Genomic DNA, 27975 nt, shown 5'->3' on the forward strand with positions numbered 1-27975 from the left:
ATTTATGGCTCTAGAATCAACAAATATTTTTTAAAAGACCAAAAGTACAAATCTCTAAAATAAACACTGATTGAATTCTATCATATAACAATTTAAATTGTCACCTATTATTTTTTAAAAAACTTGAAACAAGTGACAATAGTTATAGTACATGCTTTACACAAAAAAATTAACATCTATATCTCATAAAGAACTCTTAAATTCCTGAGAAATGGTAAACAATACAATAGAAAAGTAATTTAATAACAGGCATGTCATATGAGGAAAATAATAAACTGCTAATGGTAAAAGTCAGCCTTCTCTCACTGTAACAAAATACCTGGCACAGGCTACCTGTGAAATAAGGACAGGTTTATTTTGGCTCATAGCTCTGAAGATTCAAATCCAAGATTAAGTGGCCCCATTGATTTGAGACTTGGGAGTGCATGTCCTAACAAGTGTTCACATCTGAAGCCAGGAGGGAGGGAGGGATGGAGAGAGGGAGAGAGAAAGAGACAAACAGACAGACAGACAGACAGACAAACTGGATTCCACAGTATCTTTTCAAGGGCACCTTTAAAATTTTCACAGCATCTGCCAATGCTGCCACCCTCCAGGGCAGCCTGTTCTTATGGGCATTTTAGAGACACCAATTTAAATGGTAACACTAAAGAGCAGCCAAAGGAACTCAACCACACTTATATTAAGCTACCATTTTATACTCACCAGATTGGCAAAAATGTAAAATCTAACACAAGGTGTTGGTAAGAACAATTCCATTAATTATATGGCCACAAATTAGAGATATAATTTTACAGAGCACTCTTGTACCTTCTAGTAAAGTTCTGCTCTCTTGTCCTCTGAAATTCTGTTTCTAGGCAGGAACACATATAAATGAGTGCTTGTTGCAATATTTTTTATTAAGATAAAGACAATGACCACTAAACTGAGCAATAAAGAGGTCATTTTCTTGCCAGATAAGAGAAGCTTCACAAGTCAAAAAACCCACTGAGTTGTTTACTAAGGTGGGCAAAAAGATATCCATGGAGGTTGTGCTAATTATAAATCAGCATTTCTGCTGTAAATAACATAAAATAATTCTGTATATCCATGCACTTCATTAAAACAGATTAGTAGTAAATGTTAAAAAGCATCACTGAACAGCTAAAACCAAGAAGTGGAGCTAATCAGGGGTCTGTTACATTGGTCATTGTCTTAGTTACTTTTTACTCATCGCTGAGACAAAACACCTGATGCTCAAAGTTGGAAAAGAAAAGGTTTATTTTTTAAAGTTTTTGGAGGTTTCAGTCCATACTCAGTTGGCTCCAAGGCAGGGTGGCATGGCAGGGCCACAGTTCATGGCGGCAGCAAACAGCAAGGCAGAAACCGGCAAAAGAGCAAGACACACCTTCTTCCTGCCATTACATCACATCCTGGCTCCACCCCCATGTGAGTGTAGCACTGACACCATCAGTCCAAGAACCATACAATGAACCAATCACAGATGTATAATGTAAATGCATGAGGCCTGGGGGCCACTGACATAAACTATGACAGTCATATATAATCCTTCTAAATAAAGCAAATTGCTCGTTTCATATAAGAGCCCTTTGGGATGAGTCCACATTGGGTAGTGATGGTAACAGACATAGTAATATGTTGGTTTTACTCTAAGCAGCATGGACTGTGTTAGCTGTAGAAGTGTGCCTTGTGTTAATTAGGTTGACAGAAACATCTGAACCGGAGCGAGTCTGGTGCCAACAGGTTGCCTTTCAAATCAGGAAGCTATCACCGATTGGAAATTTCTAAGATCCATTCATTCAGCTGAGATGCCACTAATTTAGCAGAAAGATTTAAAACAAATTTTGGTGTTTACTTATTACTACAGCTATTTGGCCTACCATCAAGTAAATATATTTAAGCCATTTCTGATGTACATTTATTACTTGGAAGACAAAAGAGACTACTGTGTTTCTTATTATCAGGGAAAAGATTTTAGTTAAACCACTGAAGTTCATCTTTAGATGCTTAGAATCAGTCATAGTGAAATGGCATTTAGTATGATGTTGCCTAAGCAAGGGTTACTGTTAAGTATAAAATTCTTCATTTGGAAAACTACGCAGATCAAATATATGTTTATCAATAGGGTAGATATAGTATAGAATGCATGTCATTAAAACACTCCACAGTTGTTAAAATGATCCAGATCCCAAAATATCAACATAAATCTATATCTAAAATTAAATCTTTGAGCAAGAAAGAAAATTACATAATACTACATGTACTATAATTTGTGTGTTTCTGTATGATTCACATATTCCTAAAATAAAACATAAGTTTGAGAATTGTTTTTACTTGTTAAACAACTGCACAGATAATAATATAAACAAAAAATTTCTAAAACCATAAATTATTCTATGATGCAAACATAAAACTGGAATTAAATCTGTATTGCCAATCTAAAAATAACAGCTATAGGAAGTTTTAAATAGAAGAACAACCTCCTTCCCTATCAAATTCTGTGTCATTTCTCAACTCCACTGGCTTCTAGTTTAATGGGATAAACACAGTATTCTGCGAAGACTTCTGATAGATTTTCTCTTTAACAAGATAAAAAGTTGCAGGAGGCCAAAGATCAAGAGTACAAATATAGGCCCCTGTGTCTTATTAAAATTTTTATTGAGATAATTATAGAACAGATTAACAGGAAGTTAAAAAGCATAATGCACTGAGATCTCATACACACTTTAACCCACTTGCCCCTAATGGAAAATTTTATAAAAATGTAGTGTGCCATCACAATCACAATCCAATTGGAACTGACTTGATACAGTCTACTAATCTTACTGCAAGTGCTCATTACTTCTATTCAAGACTGTGTGTGTATGGAGGAGGAGGAGGGAGAGAGAGAGAAAGAAAGAGAGAGAGAGAGAGAGAGAGAGAGAGAGAGAGAGAGAGAGAGAAAGAGAGAGAATCAGGTACTCTGTATCTAACACCACAGGAAAGCCACTGAATTGTGCCAAAATCACAAAAATCTTCCACATTGGCCTTTTATAATTCAGTTTCCCTTCCCTGAAAACACAAATCTGTTCCCCATTTGTATCATTTGTGATTTAAATAATGTTATTTAAATGGAAAAGTACAGTATATAACCTTTGCAGTTTGGGTTTTTTTTTTTACTCAGTTTAATTCTCTGGAGATTCATCCGAATTGCTGTGTGTCTGAATGGTTTGTTCCTTTTTTATTGTTCAGTTTTATTGCTGAGTTGTTCCACAAAAATACTACAGTTTCTTTAACTGTTTATCTACTAAAGGTCCTTTCGAGTGTTTCTAGTTTCTGGTACTATGAATAAAGCTGTCATCAACATGAGTATCAGCTTTTTGTGAACATAGATTTTTTATTTCCTAGGATAAATGAATGGATAATCCAGTGAGAAATGGCACAGAGCTAATTTTCCTGAAAGAAGTCCTTTAAGCCCAAGTGGACAGATTTCTCAAAAATGTAAAATACTTCAGAGGGGAAGAAAATAGAAAAATGACAAAAAATATGAGCTTTGAAATAAAGATGTCTTCAATTTAAAAATCCTTGCTTTACTTTATATTTACTGCTGTTTATTGAGTGCTTACCAATAGCTGGATCTTAGTCAGAATGATTTGTATTTCTTTATTAAATCTTCACAACAAACCATGAAGGCAAGAATGGGATTCAGGTTGTTAAATTAATTGCTCTGAGTCACATACTAAGTGTCCAAACAGGGATTGAAACCTAGATAGTTTAGTTACAGATCCAGCACTCCAACTATGCCATTTTTCTGCCAGACCACCTGGGATTAGGAAGGATACAAACTCTCCAAGACCGCCCTTTCCCAGATGTGGTCAGTGTTCCTCATTTGATTATACTGAACACCAATAATAGCATGAGCAAAATAGTATAATCTAGAAGTACTCAGCAGATGAAAGCTATATTTAATGTGAATAATATTTCCTTTTAAAAACTAAGGTCTATTCAGTTTTAAGAGGGCAAGATTAAAGTGATCAAGCAGAAACAGGTCAAATTTAGCCCTCTGACCTAACTCTGGTAAGAACAAGTGTGCTTGGTATCTGATCTCTCAATACTTCCAAGTTTTAGATTTATAGGTGTTCACGTTCCCATCTCAAGAACACCTTGCCTTATCCATCAAAACCTGGTGTCAGTTCAGCTGAGTATCAACTTTTTGTGAACACTGTGAACAATGATCTATAATGAACAGAATTTAAGCTACAAACTGAAGAAAAATCAAGAAATAAATTGCTAAATTGTGAAAGAATTCAGGTGATCTAATGTGCTATTCAGTGAAACATTATTTTAAAAAATCTCATTGCTAGGTAATCTCTCTTCTTAATTTTGAGACACAGTAATACCTTGTTTGTTGCATTTATGTGCCCCCCTGCATTTACATACCCATCACAGGTCAGTTTAATAGGCCTAAATTTTAGATACAGCAAAAATTTGAAGCAAGTACATAGAGTTAGCTCCCAAAATACGTTTCCCCCTACCTTGAATACTATTATTGATATCTTAACTGATCTATGTACATATCAGAGGCAATAATGTTTCACCATGAAACACAACCAGATGTGACAACCAGTTTAAAAAATAATTTGGCAAAATACAATAAAGTTGAAGTCACACTCTTTACTACTCAGCATGTTACTGTTAAGTGTAACTGAGTATCAGGGTCACAACTAATATCCTGCCACTTCAGTACTCAACCACTAATTTTTTTTAAAAGAAAATTGAAACAGAAATTGGCAAAGTAGTGATCAGCCACAAAATTTAGTCTCACCAAGATCTGGAATCCAGACACTTTTTGAAGAGGAAAAAAATGAAAGCAGACTACTAGGAATCAAGAAGAAGCTCACAGGGATATTAGAAGCTACAGAAAAGTTGGAGAAATGGACCATAATGTAGAGAAAAAAACAAAGCAGTGTGAACACACTGGGCTCCTAGGAAGGAGAAGCTGCTTCCACAGATGCAAGGAAAGGGCCCATGGCCAGCAGCTCCAGGGAAAAATGATGGACAAGATCAGCAGTATGGGCCCCAGGAGGATACCATGACTGCTGTGAATTACAAAAGCTGGCGTGGGGGTGGAGTTCCTCTGAGGCGACTCCTTCTACACAGTGGGCTATGGCTGGAGAGGGAATCCAGTACAGCCTCACTCTATTGCCAGAGACTGCTTGATCAGGTGGCATTTTATAAAAGAGTTGATTATTTAAGCCTGAGACTCAGAACAACTGCAAAGCAATTTCACTTCAGGGTTCCCTTGTCTAACCCTCCCACAGTGACTGGGTAAGAGATAGCCACAGGAAATAGTTATAGAAAGGGAGTGAGCTAGGCACAGAATCCCCGAGAAGTTTTAAGTCTGGCCATAAAGGACACAGGCGTCACCCTCTGTGGTGAGAAGCCAGGCCAGGCTTGGGTTGTTTACAGGCGAGCTGGATCTAAAAGTGCCAGTAATAGGAACCTGAACCCTTGTCCTGCTGCCTGCGTCCGGCACAGACAGGAAGTCAGTCTGCATTTCCTCCTTGCCAGTATGAGGAAGGATACAACTTAGCATGGACAGTGCCACAGCATGAGAAAAACAGGGGCCTCCAGAATGGGGAGGTTGTGTCTCACCAACCCACAGATTGTAAAGCAAAGCATTAAAAGCCATGACTGACTGACTTCCAAAATTGCAGATGCAGGAAAGAAATCACTCATTCAAAATTATGGAGACAATTATTTTTTCTGTTTTTGGACTCATTTCCTTTCTTTATCTCTTTCTTCTTCACTAGTTTCTTGGGACTTGGGAAATATTTCTTTCTCCCCTTTCATTTTTTTCTTTTTCATACTTTTTTTCTTTCCCATTCCTTTTTTTCCTTTTGATTTTTCTTAATTTTTTATTCTTTGTATTTTTCTTTTGTTCTGTCTTCTTTTTTTATCTTACTATTCTCAGTTTTTTCTGTTATCTTTATCTAATTTTATAAGTATCTTTCTCTTCCTTAACAGAATCCTTTATCTTATTTTTCTTTCTTTCTTCTCATCTCCCATTGTTTACTTTTTCAAAATCTCCTTCCTTCATTCTCTTGTTCCTATTCCCTCTGTCTTTACAAGTAAAATTATTGTTTTATTAATCTTTATATGGATAACTCCATGCTGTTACTATTAAATTTTTTAATTGTTAGTGGAGGTGTGGTTTTCACATTTAGTAATTATAGATATCTTCTCTCTGGTTAGGGTAGTAAATGATCGGTGCTTATAGTATGTCAATATCCAGTTTGTCATAGATGATATTATTGTTGCTGATTTACTTGTTTTGTCAGGGTTGCAGAATTGTTGCTGTTAATAGGTTTTGCCTGTATACCAATATCAGGATTACCTTTGATCATTAACAATACTGTGACCCATTCCCAAAGAACTAGATACTGGGCCAGTCACATTTCATCTCCCTTCCCCAAATTAACAGACATGGTTTGATATTGGGATAGGGGCAAAAGGCTATGCCCAGAGTACATCATTGAAAAGCAGACATTAAACTAAAGAGATACTCATACGAACAGCAAAGTCTTTCCACTATAAGTGCCTGCAAATCTCAGCATAAAACAATAAAAACATGAGAAGACAGTGCAAAATTCCCAGTTGCTCCAAAGCTGATGTACAGGGCATGAAGATGGGGGAAATTAAAATATACAGAGATGAATTATTAGAAAGAATAACATAGATGATTACAAAACAGATCAATAAGGTGCTTACTAGGCTCACCAAAGATATAACTAAAAAGATAATGGATTTAATAAAGAAAAAGACCAGGGAACTTAGAGAAAACACTAATAAAAAGGTTGCTGAGCTAAACAAAATGATACAAAATGTGATTAGTTTAGCAAAGACCATGAAAAGGTTGTAAACAGAAATTCAGATTAAAAATTATATTGAAAGTGTGCAGCAAAAGTAACCGATGTGATGGCAGGGTGTCTGAATTAGAAGATTCGGCTGCTACAAAAAACCAAATGCAGAGACCTTAAAAACAACATGATAACAAGAAAAAAAAATGGATCCAGCTCCTGATAGGTGACACAAAGACTAAGATTAATTGGAATAAATAAAAAATCAGAACACACCACAAATGATGTAAAAGAACCTCCTACAGACATACTAGCAGAAATTTTTCCAAACATAGGGAAGAAATTTACATACATAATAAGGAGGCATATGAAAACCCAAAGCCACAGTCAAAAGACAGCTCTCCATGGCACAACATAATCCAAATCCAAATCCAAGAAGTCCAACACAAGGAAAAAATCTTAAAAGCTTTTAGAAAAAGCAAAAAATATAATTACAATTACAGCAGACTTCTCAACACAAAATCTAAAGCACAGAAAAGCTTGGAGTGCAGTATTTAAAGCTCCAAAAGAAAAGAGCTTCCAATTCAGATTTATATACTCAGAAATACATGCATGATCATCCCAATATGCACAGAAAAAGCCTTTGGCAAAAATCACAAACATCCTTGAACCAAGGTCCTTTTATATCTACTTTGAGTTTTTATTTCAATGTGACAAAAGGCATTTTTGACAAATCAGTAGCCAATGCTGTATTAAATAGAGTGAAGCTGAAAGCTTTCCCTCTAAAACCAGAAACAAGACAAGGATGTTTGCAATCACCACTCCTGTTCAATCTCATTCTCAAAATGGTAGCAAGAGCAACCAGGCAAGAGAAAGAAATAAAAGGGATATGTTTGGAAGGAAAGAAGTCATGCTATCATTATTTGCAGATGACATAATCCTCCCAGATGATCATCTATAGATGATCCCAAAAATCCTGTAAAAAGATTTCAATAATTCATAATAAAAGTCAGCAGCATAGCAGGATACAAAGTCAATATACAAAGACTAGTAGAGTTTCTGTACACTAAGAAACTCACTTAGGAAACATGCGGAAACAATATCATTTACAATAGCATCAAGAAAAATTAAATACTTAGAAATTAACCTACACGAGGAATTGAAAGACCTCTACACAAAAACTCCAGGACTCTGAAAAGGGAGATGGAAGAGAATATCAGAAAAATGAAAGATTTACCCTGTTCCTGGAGAGCCAGATCTAGTATTCTCAAAATGGACAAACTTCCAAAGCTGATATACAGATTTAACACAATCCCATTCAAAATACAGGTAACATTCCTCACAGAACTAGAAAATACAATTCATGTGGAACAGAAGAGACCTAAAATAGCAAAAGCCACCCTGCAAAACAAGAGCAAAGCAAGAGGCATCACAATCCCACACTTCAAGTTATGTCACAAATCTACAGCAATAAAATCATCATGGTACTGGCAAAAAAAAGATATGTGGTTTAATAGAATAGAATAGAGGGTGTAGAAGCAACTCGGGGACCATTCGGCTACCGGATCTTTGATAAAGTTGTCCAAAATTTACACTGGATGAAAGATAGCCTCTTTAATAAAACGTGCTGGGAAAATTGGCTATGTTCAGAAGATTGAAGCTGGACCTATATCTCACACACACTAAACTAAAACCAAAACTGAGCAAGTGTCTAAACATAAGAATAGAACATCTAAATCTTCTAGACAGTAAAATAAGTAAAATTCTTGAAGATATAATACTTTCTGAACAGAACTTCAATTGCACACAAAGAACAGCAAGAATCAACACATTAAAAAGCTTCTGCACAGCAAAGGAAACAACAGATAGTAAAGAGACAATGAACATAAGGAGAAAAAATCTACCAACTACTCTTAGAATATATAAAGAACTAAAAAACTTAGACCTTCTGAATTACAAGAACCAATCAAAAAATCTGCTATTGAAATGGACAGTTCTCAGAAGAAGACATACAAATTGTCAGTAAAAACATGGAGAAGTGCCAACAGCTCTGGCCACTAGAGAAATGCAAATCAAAATAAAACTGGTATTCTATCTTACTCCAGAAAGAATGGCTGTCACCAAGAAATCAAATAGCAAAGACTGGCACAGATGCTTGGGAAAAGGAACCACCATGCATCGCTGGCAGGAGTGTAAACTAGTACAATTATTATGGGAATCAGTATGAATACTCCTCAAGAAACTAAAACCAGAAATATCATTTAGACCCAATTATTTCCCCCACTATGGTTCTTCCAGAAAGACTAAAAAACATATATCATATTATAGTGATACATGCACACTCACATTTATAGTTTCACAATGCATAATAGCTAAATTTTAGAAGTGACCTATGTGTCCACCATCCATTCACCAGGTGAACAGATTAAGAATATCTGGTATTCATACACAATAGAGTACCATTCTGCCATAAAGAAGATAGAGATGAATGATTTTCAAGAAAATAGAGATGCCTTCAGATAATAAGTGAAGTAAATCAGATGCAGTAAATTACCATGTAATTAAGTATTACATGGTTTCTCTTATATGAGAAACCAAAAGTAAATAAAGAGCAAAGTAAAAGCTTAAATATTAGAAATAGGGAGCTAGATCTTTCGTAAATGGGAAGGGAGCCAAGTGATGGAGGGAGGAAGGTGAGAGAGGAGGAGAAGGTGATAAGGAAAAGAATTCAGATATATGTTGTGCTCATACCAACTCCCCACAAGGAGTGTGATCACTGTATACTAAGAAATAAGCTGGAATAAATCTACCATAACCACATTTTTTAATAAAAATTGCTCCTAGTGAAAGACATTGCTTGATCCCAAAATAAATTCCTTCCTGGGAGAGGCTTATGCCCAATATGGGGATGTGAAGAACAAGTCTTCTTATTCTGATCTGAGACAGCTTGAAGAACAGTCTCAGCTCCAAACCTGAGGCTTCTGTTGTGACCACAAAAGTTCCCTTTCTCCCTCTATCTAATCCTGCTGCATTCAGTTATTACAGGTGATGATCCAGAGAGCACTTCCTGTTGAATATCCTGTGTACATAAACTTCAGAATCTTCTTTCTAATGAACCAAGTCTAGACAATGCCCTAGAGCAAACTCCATCCAATTTGCACCAAGATCCATACACATAGACATTGAAGCAATAACCAAAGCTTGGGAACAATAAAAATAGTCCTTAATATGAAAATGGACCAATACACTTGATACATGCAACAGCCTAAAATATTATTGAGTATCTATAAGGCACTGCCCTCTAACTAAGCATCAGTGAATGAAAATAAATATCCATACCTTGGTGGAACTTAGTTATAGTGAGAGAAGAAAAGTAGAGATGGGCAGAAGCCCCTTCCTTTGTCTGGAGGAGGAGGGATCCCAGGTTCCTGAGGCACCTCGGCCTGTGCCCAGCCCCGCCTAGCCATCGGTGTGCAGAGGAGGAGCTGCGCGGATCCGGAGCGCCTGCAGAAGCCCCTTCCTTTGTCTGGAGGAGGAGGGATCCCAGGTACCTGAGGTACCTCGGCCTGTGCCCAGCCGCGCCTAGCCATCGGTGTGCAGAGGAGGAGCTGCGCGGATCCAGAGCGCCTGCAGAAGCCCCTTCCTTTGTCTGGAGGAGGAGGGATCCCAGGTTCCTGAGGCACCTCGGCCTGTGCCCAGCTGCGCACAGCCATTGGCGTGCAGAGGAGGAGTTGGGCGGACCCGGAGTGCCTGCAGAAGCCCCTTCCTTTGTCTGGAGGAGTGAATATTTCTGCAAGCAGGGAGGGATCCCAGGTTCCTGAGGCACCTCGGCCTGTGCCCAGCCGCGCCTAGCCATCTGCGTGCAGAGGAGGAGCTGGGTAGATCCGGAGTGCCCGCAGGAGGCCCTTCCTTTGTCTGGAGGACTGTGGATATCTCTGCAAGCAGGGAGGGATCACAGGCTCCTGAGGCACTGCGGCCTATGGTGAGTACCCTAACCCGGCTGCGATCCAAGAGCTGTGGATCTACCAAGGGGCAGGTGGGCGCACAGTGTCCCTGAGGCCCAGCTTGTCTGGAAACGCGGAGTTCTGAACAAGCATAGGAGGGCCATTGGTTTTGCAGGCCCAATGGCCTGGGGTAGAGTGGTGCCAGAGTCTCAGTAGCTGCAAACATAGAAGGGGATTTTCAACAGATACTGAGGAGGCTTTCAAATAACACTTGAAACACAGAAATATAGGAAAATGACAAAACGAAAGACCGAATTACAACCTCAAACCTCCAGCCCATCTCAGGAAACCCTAGGAGGAATGTATTTAGAAGAAAATATATCCCATCAACCTCATATATCAGACACAATAGCTACTGAAGTTGACAAGCAACTCCAGGAAGCTTTAAAGAAATTCAAACTCAAAATAATTTCCCAGATAAAAGAAGAAATGATAAAAGAAATGAAAGAGATTCTAAATATAGCTAAAGAAAACACAGATAAAAAATTGGAGGAACTAAACAAAAAGATAGAATCCCTAGATGAGCAATATAAGAAACAAACAGAATACATAATGCAGATACACAGAGATATACAGGAAATAAAAAACTCCACTGAAAGTTGTAAAAACCACCTTAATGAAAGTGAAGATAGAATTTCAGACCTTGAAGACAGGATTGCAGCTAGTGAACAGGAAAGGAAAGATCTTTTAAAAATAACAAGGAATCAGGAAACAACAATTCAACAACTGCAAGACAATGCAAAGAAGAATAACATAAGATTGATAGGGATTAATGAAAAAGAAGGAGACAACATAAAGGATATCAAGAGGATATTTAGAGAAGTAATAGCTGAAAATTTCCCAAGCATGAGATCAGAAACTGACATCAGGATCAGTGAAGCATATAGAACTCCTAATAGTCATAACCAAAATAAAACTACACCCAGACATATAATAATCACCATCCCAGAAATCCAGCACAAGAATAGATTATTAAAAGCTGTCAGAGAGAAAAGACAAATCACTTATAAAGGAAAACCTATCAGAATCACAGCAGACTTCTCAGCACAAACGATAAAGTCAAGAAGAGCATGGAGTGAAGTATTCCAGATCCTAAAGCAAAATGATTTCCAACCAAGACTGATATATCCTGCAAAACTATCATTCAAAATAGATGGTGCAATACGATACTTCCATGACAAAGAACAGCTGAAGAACTTCATGAACACCAAACCAACCCTGCAAAAAATATTGAAAGACAGTTTAGATACACAAAGGAAAAAACCACTAAGCAAAGCAAATAATTAAACAGAACCGAAAGATAAAGATGCAACAGCAGAGAGATAAGATTCCTACAATTAACCAACATTTAACAGTAATAACCATTAATGTAAATGGTCTCAATGCACCAATCAAAAGAAACAGACTAGCAGAATGGATCAAGAAACAAAATCCAACCATATGCTGTTTACAGGAAACCCATCTAACCCAGAAGGATACTCACAGACTGAAAGTCAAAGGATGGAAAACAATTCTTCATGCAGCAGGAATCCAAAAAAAGGCAGGAGTAGCCATTCTGTTTGCAGACAACGTGAACTTTAAACCAACAATGACCATAAAGGACAAAGAAGGTCACTACATACTCGTAAGGGGAAAACTCCAAGAGGAAGAGATAACTATCTTAAATATATATGCACCAAACTCCAGAGCACCCAGTTATATAAAACAATTATTAACAGAAATGAAAACTCAAATTATCAGTAACACAATTGTAACAGGAGACCTTAATACGCCATTGACACCAAGGGACAGATCGACCAGACAGAAAATGAGTAAAGAAATAACAGAACTGAATCATACCTGTGAACAAATGGGTTTGATAGACATATACAGAATGTTCCACCCAACAACATCAGAATACACATTCTTCTCAGAAGTACATGGATCATTTTCTAAAATAGACCATATATTAGCTCATAGAACATATTTAAACAAGTGCAAAAGAGCTGAAATCATCCCTTGCATGTTATCGGATCACAGCGCTCTGAAATTAGAAATTAACGATAAAAGATACTGCAAAAATCCCACAAACACATGGAAACTGAATAACACACTCTTGAGTAATCAGTGGGTCACAGAAGAAATTAAAGAAGAAATCAAAGAATACCTAAAAGAAAATGAAAATGCAGATACAACTTACCGGAATCTGTGGGATGCAATGAAAGCCGTCCTGAGAGGAAAATTTATTGCACTGAGTTCCCACATCAGGAAAACAGAACGAATACAAATAAATAACTTGATGCTACACCTCAAACAGCTAGAAAAAGAAGAGCAAGTCAAGCCCAAAGCCAAAAGAAGAGAGGAAATTTTAAAAATCAGAGCAGAAATCAATGCAATAGAGACTAAGAAAACAATCCAAAGGATCAACAAATCAAAGAGTTGGTTCTTTGAAAGAATAAATAAAATCGATAAGCCCCTAGCCAACCTTATTAAAAAAAGGAAAGAAAAAGCTCAAATTCATGCAATAAGAAATGAAAAAGGAGAAATCACTACAGACCCAATAGAAATACAGAGGATCATCAACACCTATTTCGAAAACCTCTACTCTCAAAAGTTTGATAACACAGAAGAAATAGACAGATTCTTAGAAGCATATGAAGTACCAAAGCTAGATCAAGAGGATGTAAAATTGTTGAATAACCCAATCTCGGTTACTGAAATTGAAAATGTAATCAAGTCCTTACCCACCAAGAAGAGCCCAGGCCCAGATGGATTCACTGCAGAATTCTACAAGAAATACAAAGAAGACCTAATGCCGACACTCCTCAAACTATTCAATGAAATTGAAAGGGAAGCAATCCTTCCTAAGTCATTCCTGGAAGCAAATATCACTCTAGTACCAAAACCTGAGAAAGACCCAACTAAAAAAGAGAACTATAGACCGATCTCCCTAATGAACACAGATGCAAAAATCCTCAATAAAATATTGGCAAATAGGATCCAGAAAATCATCAAGAAGATTATACACCATGACCAAGTGGGATTCATCCCAGGAATGCAAGGATGGTTCAACATACGCAAATCAATAAATGTAATCCACCATATCAATAAAGCCAAAAATAAGAATCACATGATCATTTCTATAGATGCAGAAAAAGCCTTCGATAAGGTCCAACATTTATTCATGATAAAAACTCTACAGAAAATTGGAATAGATGGTCTTTACCTCAATATAATAAAGGCCATTTATGACAAACCAACAGCCAGCATCATACTAAATGGCCATAAATTGAAAGCCTTTACTTTAAAATCAGGCACAAGACAAGACTGTCCTTTATCACCACTCCTATTTAATATAGTACTGGAAGTACTAGCCAGAGCAATTAGGCAAGAAAGAGAAATAAAAGGGGTAAAGATAGGAAAAGAAGAAGTTAAGTTGTCATTGTTTGCAGATGACATGATACTCTACATAGAAGACCCCCTAAGCTCCATTGAAAGACTCTTAGATACAATAAATAAATTCAGTAATGTGGCTGGATACAAAATCAATACTCAGAAATCAATAGCATTCCTATACACAAACAACAATACCACAGAGAGGGAAATAAGGGAAACTGGACTATTCACATTAGCAAGCAAAAAAATGAAATATTTAGGAATTACTCTTATGAAAGAAGTGAAAGACTTATACAGTGAAAACTATAATACACTGAAAAAGGAAATTGAAGATGATCTCAGAAAATGGAAAGACATCCCTTGCTCATGGATAGGAAGAACAAACATTGTGAAGATGGCCATTCTCCCAAAACTGTTATACAGATTCAATGCAATCCCAATAGAAATACCATCAACATACCTTATAGATCTAGAGAAATCACTCCTAAATTTCATCTGGAACCAGAAGAGACCTAGAATCGCAAAAGCAATTCTAAGCAGCAAAGACAAAGCAGGAGGCATCACAATCCCTGACTTGAAATTATACTACAAAGCAACAGTAGTAAAATCAACATGGTATTGGAATCAAAACAGAGCTGAGGATCAATGGAATAGATTAGAAGATACAACCACAACTACAAACACACTCAACCACCTTATCTTTTTTTTTTTTTTTTTGTCTTTTTCCTTTTTATCGGTACTAGGGATCGAACTCACGACTGCCTGCTTGCAAGGCAGGTGCTTATGCCGCTGAGCTAAATCCCCAGCCCTCAACCACCTTATCTTTGATAAAGGAGCCAAGTAGGTTCACTGGAAGAATGACAGTCTCTTTAATAAATGGTGCTGGAAAAACTGGCTCTCCATTTGCCGAAAACTAAAGCTAGACCCATGTCTATCACCATGTACTAAATTAAAATCTAAATGGGTCAAAGATCTGAATATTAAAACAGAAACGCTAAATCTATTGGAAGACAAATTGGGTAGAAACCTTGGAGACATAGGAGTAGGTAGAGAATTCATGAATAGGACTCAAACTGCACGGGAAATACTTCCCAGAATCAATAACTGGGACCACTTCTTATTAAAAAGTTTTTGCATGTCAAAAGAAATCTCCAGCATAGTGAAAAGAAAACCCACAAACTGGGAAAAGATTTTAGTGAACTCTCTCTCAGACAAGGGACTCTTGTCTAAAACATATAAAGAATTAAAAAAACTCAGACCTCCAAAATTCAAAGATCCAATCCAAAAATGGGCATCTGAGATGAATACGCAATTCTCGATGAAGAAATGCAAATGGCAAATAAATACATGAAAAAATGCTCATCATCATTGGTCATTAGAGAAATGCAAATTAAAACCACACTGAGATACCATCTCACTCCTGAAAGAATGGCCAGGATCAAGAAAACCAACAACAACAAATGCTGCAGAGGCTGTGGGAAAAAAGGAACTCTCCTGCACTGTTGGTGGGAGTGTAGACTGGTACAGCCTTTGTGGAGGTCTGTCTGGAGGTTTCTCAAAAAGTTGGGATTGGAAATCCCATTTATTCCAGCTATTCCACTTCTAGGCATATTCCCAGAAGAACTGAAAGCATCATACCACAGGGATATATGTGCACCTATGTTTATAGCAGCACAATTTGTAATCGCCAGATCTTGGAAACAACCCAAGTGTCCATCAACTGAGGAATGGATAAAAAAGTTGTGGTATTTCTATACAATGGAGTATTATTCAGCTATAAAGAAGGATCGCATTGAGATATTTATCAATAAATGGGCGCAGCTTGAGACCATACTCATAAGTGAAATAAATCAATCTCGCATGTATGAATACCGAATAGTTTCCCTAATGTAAGTAATGATTCAAATATATAAAAATATGTGATAATCATGATTCCCCATTATGTGGCCTTGAAGCCTTATAAATTTTTCACTTATTAATTAGAAAGGCTTTATTCTGGGCTTTTTGATATGGAAATATTTGAAGCTATAGTATATGAAGTTTTATCCAAATATTTTAAGGAAAAAGACAGACACTATGGTAACTACTATTCTTTAAAAAAAATTATTTAGCTATTTCTTATGTTTATTTTAATTAAGGGAAAAATTTTAAAAATTAGGATATATAATAGTAACTCTTTTCGATCTCCTATTAACTTGTTTTGAAGTCCTGTAATACTCCCAAGATCTTGTTTTGACTGATTAGACTCTGTTCCATTCTGTGCGATAGTAGCAAGTCTGAGGGTATAGGCAACTAATTTGAAGGCAATAAGATTCACAAAGATGCCCATTCTGGTTTGGCTATTGTCTCCTTTGGAAGTCCTGTAATGTTCACAATGCCTAAGTTTTATTGGTCTTGTTCTCCACTGTTTTGTCCAACTTTATAATATCTAATGAGATAGACAATTCCTTTTAAGGAAACAAGAGACAATGTTGATAACCATTTTAATAACCTTGTACTCTGTTCTACATCATGTGCTATGTCTATCCTTGGTTTTGACTTACAGCTTTGTTTTGCCATATTTGACTTTATTCTCTCCCCCCCCAAAAAAAGTAATAAGAACTAAGGAGTAATAAAATCCAAAATGTGTAAATTTTGTTGTAAAAAAGAGAGGGAGGAAAAAAAAAAAGAGCTCTAACGGATATAACAGCAAGTGTGTTTAGGTGTGTTAAATAGCTGACTATATTAATGTTTTTGGATCATTGAACACAGCTGTTTGCAGTCTCTCTGTCTGAATGTCTACTTTGTATTCTTTGATACTGTGATTTGAGCAACTATTTCCAAGATGATAATATGTAATCTATTAACAGGTGGTTTCTTACTGTTATTTTTTTTTGTAGTTCTGTATTATGTGTAACCTTACACTGCTTTGTTTTGTTTTGTGTTTTTCTCTTCTTCCTCTTAAATAAAAAAAAAAGTAGAGATGGATGATAATGATGATGATGAAAAAGAATAGATTGACGGATAGGTAGAGAAATAGGCACAGGCAGGGTGTCCAATTGATGAGAGGGAGGAAAAGAGAGAGAGAGAGAGAATAGGAAGTTTCTAAGCACTTAGCAATAAAGAAATTTGGATGAAGTTCATATTTCAAGTGGTGTGGTCAGGATAGACCTCACGAAGAAGTCAAAATCTGAACAAAACTTAATGAAGGTGGGAGAGGAGTCAAATGGCTTTTAAGGGAAAGAGAAGTGCACAGAGAAAGCATACCCAAAGCCAAGGAGCTGAGGAGTGATCTGACTTGGTACCTTTGAGTAACAGTCAAGAGGCCAGAGGCCAGTGTCAGAGAGGGCAAGAAACAGGAGCCAGGAAGACCTAAATCCAATGCAGAACTTGAGCCTTTGCCCTGAGTGAGGTGAGGAGCAGTACAAGAGTTTTGTGCAGGTAAGTCTCATGATGCCTGTTAGGCTTTGAGAAGGATGATTCTATCCGTTGTGTTATAAATATGCTGTAGAGACAGTGGTGAAATCACAACAGAAGCTATTGCAATAATCTAGGCAAGAGGCCACAGTGCCTTTTGGAAGGTTTGAAGCAGTGAAAATTAAGAAAGAAGGCTGGGTATAGATGATAGGACCTTGGGGTTTACTGATGAAATAGAAGCAGCTGGGGAAAATGACTCCAGGAATGGCGCCAAGATGGTCAGGATGATGAACCAGAAGTCCAGAGTGGTCACAAACTGCATTAGAAAAAAATGCCAGGACACTTTCTTTGAAGGATTCTGATTGGGCTTTTTAACTTTGATCCATTAGGCATGTAAGAAAATGTTTCTACTCTGCAACAGGATATGGGAGTCTTGATATATGGGTTCAGGGAGAAGTCTGGGCTGGAGATGTAAATTGAAGCTCTATCAGTATGTAGATGGCATTTAAAGTCATCAGGCTGGATGAGCTCATCAGGATAATTAGTCTTGGTACAGAAAAGAAAAGGGATACAAGGGCTAAGCTCTGTGTGTGATAAAAAGATAGTATGTGTAACTATCTCGTAATTCTACTCTTGTATATTGGGTGTATATTGGGTATATTTTGAGTACACACTCAACACATGAATGAATCAGTGAGTGAGTGAATCATTATTGGGCTTCTGCATAACTTTTTATGTGAATAAAATGCTTTAATTATTTTTTAAAAATTTATAAACTACTGTACACATGTATATAGACTGACATGTATATGGAGTGTAACTAGCTTTATTTGAAGTGCTCAAATTTAATAAAATTTCACTTTTGTGTTAATTAAAAGTAACTGGAACACAAATAACATGGAAAGGAAAAATGATTCCATAGGACTAGAGAACCAGGTCAAAACAAGGATTGAATAACACCACCAAATGTCACAAAGAAATCAAAATAAGATAAGAACTGATAAATGTTCCCTTGAATTAGATAATTGGAAGTTCACTGACAGAAAGAGATACTTCCAGTGAAATAAATGAGAACCCCTAGAAAGAAACCACAATCAGAAGAAGGATGCCTGTGAATGCAAAGAGAAAAATCAGTGCATGGCTAGGATGAAGGGAATGGACACGCTGCTGATGGGAAGGAGGCAGGGGGCAGGGAGCTAACACCCAAGGTATTTAGATGATTGGATAATTGATGCAACTATGTTTGTTGATATGAAAGGGAAAAGATTTAAGTGAGATTTGCTTTATCTCAGAGAAAGAAATAATGAATTGCAAATATGGGTTTAATCCATAATTATTTAGAGAGCTAATTGAGAACTTAGATTGTATTTCTCTCCCTGAGGCAGGAGACATGTGACACAACCCAGAAGAGAAAAGGGAATTTGAAGAGAATGGCCAATATTATAAACCTACCATGGAAGGACCTGTGGAGGAGCTTCTTTGGGGGTTGGAAGGCATTGTCAAAGATTTATCTCTGATCAGATATGAGACCACAGGATGGCACCAATTCAAGTAATTTTGACACTTTTCTCAGAAATCTTTAGCAACATGGATTTAGAAACAGAGATGACAGCTGGTTTGGATTGGTTCTCAGGCGTGGAGGTTCAACCAATGATGATAGAAGATCAAAGGGGCAATAGGATGGTTGAACTGATTAAACACTGGCTAAACAAAGAAGGAATGATTTATAATTATTTATTAATGGAAAAAATGAAGCATTATAGAATTAACCTTTGTAGAACATTGAAGAATAAAGTGAGAGATAAGATTGAGAGATTTAGAAATTTGAGAGATTCTTACCTGAAAAAGTGATATTGTTCAGGTTTTTAGACATTGGAAAAGTCCTGGGCAATGAGAGAGACTAGGGAGCCCTCCAGTATGGTGGTGGTATGGGTTAGAGATGGAGGATATTGATGCTGAATGAGTTGAATATCTACAAGGATATTCATTGGATCACTCAGTTCCAACACCCACATTCTCATAAGTAATGGGCAAGACCAGAAGGATGGGGGAAATCATTACCAGAGAAGACAAGAGTGGATGGATGAGCCAAGGGTCAGGAATGTTCCAGTTCTCTAGAGAGAGAAATCTGCAGTGTCTAATGTAGTCAAGAATGTGAGGAATGCTGAGTTATCTGGTCCCAGAGATCAGGAGGAATCTCATGTATACTTCTTTACTGGCACATGCGGAGGTCCAGGATTCTTTCTGAGGCCTGATGATATCATCCCAAGATTCCAAATGGAATTATTGTTGAAGTATGTCTTGTGGTTCTTGGATGCGTTCAGCAAAGGTAGGAACAAATAGAGGAAAGGAAATCTCACCCTTGATGACAGGAATTGGCACATGATCCAAAGGATCAAAAGGATTTGATTCCAATACCAAGATTAAGTTTGTGTTCTCTGGGATACCATCAAGAGAGACTGGAGATGTAAGTCTGCAGGCGGGCACCCTGGGACCACTCAAGGGGAGCCTACTCTTAGCCTACAAATAATACCAGCAAGTGGAACTCAGCCATGGAGGGTGGAGAAGGAAGCCTGAGTCCATATTTCTCAAATAGACTAACCTTTCCTAAAGTCCACATCTGTTCAGTTATGTGAGTCAGTAAGTTCCCTGTTTCAGTTTTGGTCGGAGTTCTAACTGGTTCAGTGCTGGGCTATGAGGTGCAAACATTTCAAGCAAATCAAGGCTGTAAGGAAATATGTGGAAAGCAGAAGCTGCCTGAGCACACGCCTTTCCCTTTCAGTATCTTATTCTTGATTTCCTGTCCACTCTGGTAATACCTAAAGATTCTCTAGGTAGTTGCTATGATTTGAATCAAGGCTTTCCTCTCCAAAATCCATGTTGAAACATGGATGAACATGAAATCCATGTTAATTGTCATTACGAGGTATTAAGAGGCAAGACCAGATGAAATTTTTAAGAAGTAATCAGGACTCTGCCCTCATGAATGTATTAATCTATTCATGTAATTCACAGGTTAGTGGGGTAATAATGGATTCTCTCAAGAGTGGATCTGCTATAGAAGCCAATTTGGCTATGTCTCTTAACCACTCTTGGCCATGTGACACCCTGTGCCACCTCAGGCTCTACCAACAAGGCCATCATAGGATGTGGCCCCTCATCCTTGAACCAGAACCAGAATTCAAAACCAACATTTCTTCAAATAACTTACTCAGTCTGCAGTATTCAGTCATCAGCAACAGAAAGTTGACTAACACAGTAATCCTCCCCTTACTTCAGGAATAATGGTATATATACAGAAAGCCTGGCAGTCTACTCATATTCCTCTAGAGCTCCACCCTCTGTCCTAGACACTCTTGAAATTCTTACAAGTCAAACAGAAATGGGTTCAGAAGTTCCTCCTTGGCCCTGAACTAACTTCTTGTCAACAGATTCACTTTTCTCTGGAAAACTGAGTTTATCACACAGGTATAGAGTGGTTATTTAGAATAATAGTGATAAAACTATACTTGAACTAGAACAATGCAGTCTCACTTGATGTCCTATTGTTTACCTGTGTTTCATTTAATAGTCTAAATTTTAAAGGCAACGGAGGAGGCAAGAAAACAAAATGGGAATTTCTTTAGAATAATAGAATAATTTATCTTGAATAAAGTTTGCTTATCTTAAAGAAGATAAGCAAAAGAAGGTTTTTATATATTCTAAATATTTTATCACTACTGATAATGTCTGTAATGTAGAAATAGACCTATCCAAAATTTAGATCTTCAGGAGGACAAAAACTCGCAGGACTGGGACAGTGTTTGTTTTTATCTTCCTTTGTTTCTTTTTGTGGTGCTGGTGATCAAAGGCTTGATCTAGGCAAGCATTCTGCCCCTGAGCTGTACTCCAGCCCTGTTATGAATTTTCATGTTACCTATAAGGCAATCAGAATATGTAAGTTATGCCCTGGTTCTTTGTAGGCCACTAGAATCAGACTTTCTCCTAAATCTTTTTAGAGTGTAATAGAGAAAGTTCTATAAATTTCAGAAACGCAAGGATTACAAAAACAGAGAATTACCTAGTGGGTCAAGAGCTGTTTAGCAGAAAAGAGGCAGAGATGATTTCATCTTAAGGAAGTAGAGGTTAAGCTGCTCTTTGAAGGAAAGAGAGTGGTGTGACAAACCGAAGGGAGATATCTGAGCCATCTGTCACCTTGAGGGGTAGGTCCGCCAGGCTTGGGGGTGGAGACAGAACTGAGGCTTGTTGGCCAGTCTGCTGCAGTGTCTCTCATGCCTGGGGTTCAACTTGGTTTCCAAATTTCACCACTCCCACATTCCTCAAGCATCTTTTCCTAATGCCCAGAAAACCACCTCAAACTCCACACTGGTCCTGCATTGTCTGCTCCATTCACTATCCCCTGGGGAGTGTGAGAGAGACACCATAAAGGTGACGAATTGACAAGAGCCCTGAGGCACTGAAATTTAGGAATAAGCATGTATACAGCTAGTGGTGATGGAGATGTGCTTATTTGGGTGACTAGGTGCCTGAAAGGAACATCAGGATTGGCGTTCAAAATAGGGGTTCCCCTGAGTCTCCTGAAGGAGCAGAGACGCATTTGGGCACCGACCATGATGTAGGCCTGCCTGAGCGGGGCCAGTGAGGGCTGGAGTTGGCTATTTTTATCATCTGTGACATCGATGGTTGAAAATTGCTGGATATTGCGTGAGAGTTCCCTCACAGGATTCGGATGAATCATTTTCCCCAATCACGGTTCCGAAGCAAACATTGTCTTACACATTTGTGCCAGATAGAAATTTCATTAGAAGTCTATCCTTGGGGTGTGTACTTTAGACCAGTATATCACACATGCTCAGACCTGAAATCAGAACCTTGAGTTCAGGTCCCTGCCTCACCCCTGCTGGCTCATAAAAAAAGCTCTGTTCGATTCTCTCTCTCCCTAGGCAGCAGAGCAGATATTTCACTCTAAAAAGTATCAACAGATCCAGAGAAAATGAATAATTTCTTATTACATTTTTTACTTCTTTACTTGTAAAACATAACACACACACACCACACCCTAAAGATACAAAAAACAAAACTCACCCAAGTCCAGTAAGTGTTATTAAAATGCCACCAATGTACTTCCAAATTTTTGCCCAGAAAACACGCTATGAGTCTAGAAACTCAGTGAACATGTGTTTAAGCTCATGAACTATTTTTAAGTTTCTTGATTCTTGTTTTAAGGATAAATTCTATGGTGACTGAGATGGACGACCCAAAGGAATTATATCTGGAATTGTAAAATTATATAATTATAAAGGAATTTTACCTCTATTTTCATTCCTTCATTATAGTAGTTATTGAATGCATACTATCTTCACAAAATGCCTTCAGAAATTGTTATGACTTCCAAGGAGTGAACTCCTCCTAATGCAGCAGTTTGTTCCTGGGCCCCAGAGACATGCACAAAATGAAGAAGGTTGGGGGAAAGGAAGGTACAAAAGTACATGATCATTCTCTTTGAAAATGCAACAGAATTCATATAAATATTAAAGCTTTGAGTGATCCTAGCATTGATGGAGAATGTCTAATGCCCTAGGCATTTAAACATCATTTCATTTAACACACAAACAACACTTTGAGGTAGGTAGGTTTTGCTCCCTTTTACAAATAAAGAACTATAGCTCCCAAGCATCAGTAATTGCTCAAGGTGAACAGAGCTGGAATTTAAACTCGGATTTGTTTGCTTAGAAGCATGGGTCCTTAACCTTATGTACAGCTGCTCCTCTGTGTCATGAAAAATTAAGAGAAAAGATTGTTTTTCAGAGAAGATAAAAGCAGACACCACTCGGAATATTAAATCTCCATTGTTCACAAACTGGACATTTCTCTGGCAGACTTTTTGCCCTCTTCATTGTGAACTGAATATTCATATAAACCTGTTAGTGAGGGTGGGGAGTGGGGAGAAATGGCTGTCTGTCTTCAGTAAGGACAGTGTTTAGTTCTCAGTGAGTAGCAAGAGTTTGTAGCTAGTCATAGGAACCAAGAGGTAGGAGAGATGAAGCAAGCTTCAGGAACCCCCAGAGCCTCCAGGAACTGTGAAAAGAACAGCATCAGCTTGTGTGGCCTCCCCCTATTCATATCACCTCCTTCTTCAGTTCATCTTCTCTGAAATTTGCATAACTGACTCCTCTTCTATTCAGTCATTTGTAGCAAAATGGATGCATCTGGAAAATACAGCCTTGAGAGCAGTAAATCAGACATACAGACCTGAGCACTGTATGGTATCTCTCATTTGAGAAAGGCAAAGTACAAACTAAGACAAAAACAAAGGAAGAACAGAATGAGACAAGGTGATAGATCTCTTGCAGATGTGAAGGGTTCCTGAAGACCAAGGGCAACGGGTGCGGAGGAGGAGGAAATAGGTAGAGCGAAGATACACAAAATCCTAATAACTTCGATGAATGTAGACATTATATGTTAAAAGGATGAACTAAGATTAACAGTATCAACAGGAAGAAAAGGGGTTAAGGGAATTTTAGAAAAAAATAAGCTGTGGTATGTTCGGGTACCAGTGTTTATGGATTAAGAACTGATAGTCAACTTAATGCCAGCTGGATTACATCACCATGGTGCTGAGTGTAGATGTTCCACCTGATGGAAGTTTCTAGCACAAATACAGATGCGGAAAAGGAGAAGCTAGGCGTTGAGGCATTGAGGCATTGTGGGTTCTCCTATGAGTTGCTGTTTAAGCCATTGGTTCTCCTGGAGAAGCTCTCATGGAGAATTGTTTCCTGGCTCCAGAGAGGAAGATGTGTGCCGCTTGGTCTCCAGAATGGGCTCGTCACACTGGCTTCCTGGCATGTACCCTACTGTGCTTGTCATTGGAGGAGCGTGGGGCCTCCATGTCACTGAGGATGACTCTGGTGCCTTTCAGGACAGCCCTGGTCTTTGTTGTGAGTGTAACTTCTCGGCTCCAACATAAACCCTCATCCCACCAGCACAGCTCCTTCACCCTGCTGGCATGGACTTTCTGGCTTCTACTGCTGACTTTTGGGCCTTCTTGGCATGGATCCATAAGAGACTGGCATGAGTCCTTCTCCTGGGCTCTAGACCTCCAAATTGGACTTGTGGGAGGCATTGTCATGAGCCTGGGTTTTCATCTGGACTCATTCAGGACATTGTTGTGGGATTTAGGCCCTTGACTAAATATTCCGTCTTTGGGGTTGCGGATAGATTTCCTGCAGTTTCTTGTGTTAACTCTGGGTGACCATCATAAAACAATATTATAAACTCCATGTCCTGATTTTAATTGTTCTCTGCACAACCCTGACTACAACAACCAGATTCCCAAGATGACTGTAAAATTCATGTATAGCAAACATGTACTAATAATAATGTTAAAAAAGAAGCACTGTGACCAAATTTCCTCAGAGCTATGGTTCAAGGAACTGACACTGGTCAGAGGAATCCAACAGAGGAGGGGAAAAGAAAAATGAAACTGCAAGTTAAGAAGAACAAAGAAATAACTAAGACTCTAGGGGCTGGGGATTTAGCTCAGCGGCATAAGCCCTTGCCTTGCAAGCAGGCAGTCGTGAGTTCGATCCCTGGTACCGATAAAAAACGAAAAAAAAAAAAAAAAAAGACTCTAAATATAATTCAAGTTCTAATGAATACAAATCAAAGCAGGGTCAGTCAGGCCAGTGATTTCAATAAAAAGGGCTCATTAATGGGCTCCTGGAACATGACATGGGACAAACTTAAGTGATAAGATCCAAAAATGCAAGCATTGGGAAGAAAGAGGAGCAAAGTCATGAAGAGGTGATTGGCCATTAGGGACAAAGATGGACAATAACTCAAGAAGAAGAATTCCAGGTGGAAACCACAGGAAGTAGCAATGAAAAACCACAAAGAGGCAAGTGGCAAAAATGAAGAGGCAAAAGATAGGGTGCTGTACCTCTAAGTTAAAGAAGAACCAGCACTTTATCAATATGAACTCATTTAGTCCTTACAGTAATTCAGTGCTGTGAGGTCAGAAGTACTGTTAATATAATTCACAGATGAGAAATTAAAACACAAGGATTTGAACTCACTTGCCAAGTCACCAGGTGGAAGATGGAAATCAATCAGGAATCAGAAGTAGGGGGACAGTGGTCATAGCTTCCCCTTTGCTGCCTGTCTGTTTTATTACATATCAGAAACCAAAAAGATGCAATTATTTGATCTCAAGGGTTATACTTACCTTGGAAATCATTTTTTATTATCTAAATCCATGCATCAAAGCAAAATATATCCCTCTGAGCTGAATTTTGTCCTCCCTCAAAATTCATATGTTGAATTCCTATCCTTAGTACCTTTCAGAATAAGACTATATTCGTATATAGGGTCTTTCCAGGGGTAATTAAATTTTAAAATTAATTCCAATCCAATATAACCAATGTTGTTTAAGAAGAGATGATTAGGACACATTAGGAAGACAGGTCTACGTGGAGACACAGGGAAGAGATGGCCATCTCCTTATGTTCCCAAGAGAAGGAGGTGGAGAGGCCACAGGAGAAACCAACCCTGCCAACAGCTTGATCTCAGACTTCTTGCCTCCAAAATTGTGAGAAAATACGTTTCTGTACACTGCTCTGTTGTTTCAAGGGGGCCCCAACTCTGGGGCCATGGACTGGTGCATGTCCACGGTCTACAGGAACCAGTCCACTCAGCAAGAGATGAGAGAGTGAAGCTTCCTCCATGTTTACAGTTGCTTCCACAGCCCACATCACTGTCTGAGATCTACACCCCATCAGATCAACAAGGCATCAGATTCTGACAAGAGTGCAAATCCTATTGCAAACTGGCTGCACAGGATAGAAGGGGTGTCTTTCTTGGATTCACTGCAAACTCATCTCCCAACTCTCCACCTAACACCCTCACCTGTGGAAAAATTGTCTTCAAGGAAACCAGTCCCTGGCTCCAGAAAGGGTGGGAGCTGCTGGTTTAATCCAGTCAGTGTGTGATACTTTATTACAGTAATCCCAGAAAACTAACCTTCTACACAACTGGTGGGCCAGATATATTCAGGTTGATAAGTGGGAAAATAATTTACATTCTTTCATTTTTGAGAATGAAGACAGTAAAAGTACAAACAGAGAGGATAAATGGAATTGAGATGTTATACGAATGCTATATATTGCTTACAGAATGGTCAAAGTGATAACTGAAAATTTGTGAAATTAAGAAAAGATACATATAATCTACAGAAGCTACCAAAAATATTATATAAAAATACAAAATTTAAAACCCAATAAATTAGATACATATTTGATAGAGAATAGTTATTATAACAAAGCACAAAAGGAAAGCAACAGAGAAGAAAAGGAAAAAGGGATGAATAAAAACCAAATAGCAGTATGGGAGACCTAACCACAAGGATGCAGTAGTTACAATTACATTAACATGGGCTGCGTTTCAATTTACAATAAAAAAACTTGAAGACTAGGTAAAACAAACAGACAAAGACCACAACCATATTTTTTTTACAAAATATCCTTTAGTTAATTGAAAAATAGGATATTAAAAGAATGAAAATATATGAACCATTAAAACAGTAGCCATTGATCACACAATGTCAAGAAGTACTAAAGGGAAGCGGGCTGTCATAGTGATCAAAGAATCATGACCTGAAGTCAGAATCCTAAAACCATAGGCACAGATTAACACAGATTCCAAACACATAAAGCAAAAACTGAGAAAAATAGAAAAAGGCAAATTCAAAATGATAGTTGGAAACGTAATCACATCTCTCAAAAACTCATAAAACAACACAGGCAAAATGCTAATTAGGATACAGGAGATTTCAAAAGTAAAAACATTCATATTGACTTAACTAAGATATGTAAGACACTATACCCAACAACAGCAGAACACATATGCCTTCTAAGTACATAAGAAACATACAAAATAATAAATGACAAAAAGCCAGAAAGTTTCAACAAATTTCAAAGGATAAAGAATTATACAGGGTATGTTTTATGATCAGAATGGAGTTAAATTAAACATAAACTTTAAAAACTAATTATGAAAAAGTTAATTATGAAATTCCAAATATTTAGAAACAAATATTAGATACAATTCATGAGTCAAAAAATCACAATAAAAATTAGAAAATAACCTAGTAAGTGATAATCAAAATTCAGTGTGTAAAATTGGTAACATGCAGTACTTACTGTGTGATTTTTGGGTTTAAATCATATAGCTAAAATGAAATGAGGTCTAAAATCAAAGATCTGAGATTTTGTCATTAGAAGAAAAAGGAAAAGCCAGCAAGTTAAGCTCAAAGAAAAAAAGAGTATTAAGAGCCAAAATTAATGAAGTAGAAAGCAGAACAGAAA

This window comes from Cavia porcellus, unplaced genomic scaffold (genome assembly GCF_034190915.1).
Source record: "Cavia porcellus strain 051 isolate PalLab524CR breed Dunkin Hartley unplaced genomic scaffold, mCavPor4.1 scaffold_26, whole genome shotgun sequence".
NCBI lineage: Eukaryota > Metazoa > Chordata > Mammalia > Rodentia > Caviidae > Cavia > Cavia porcellus.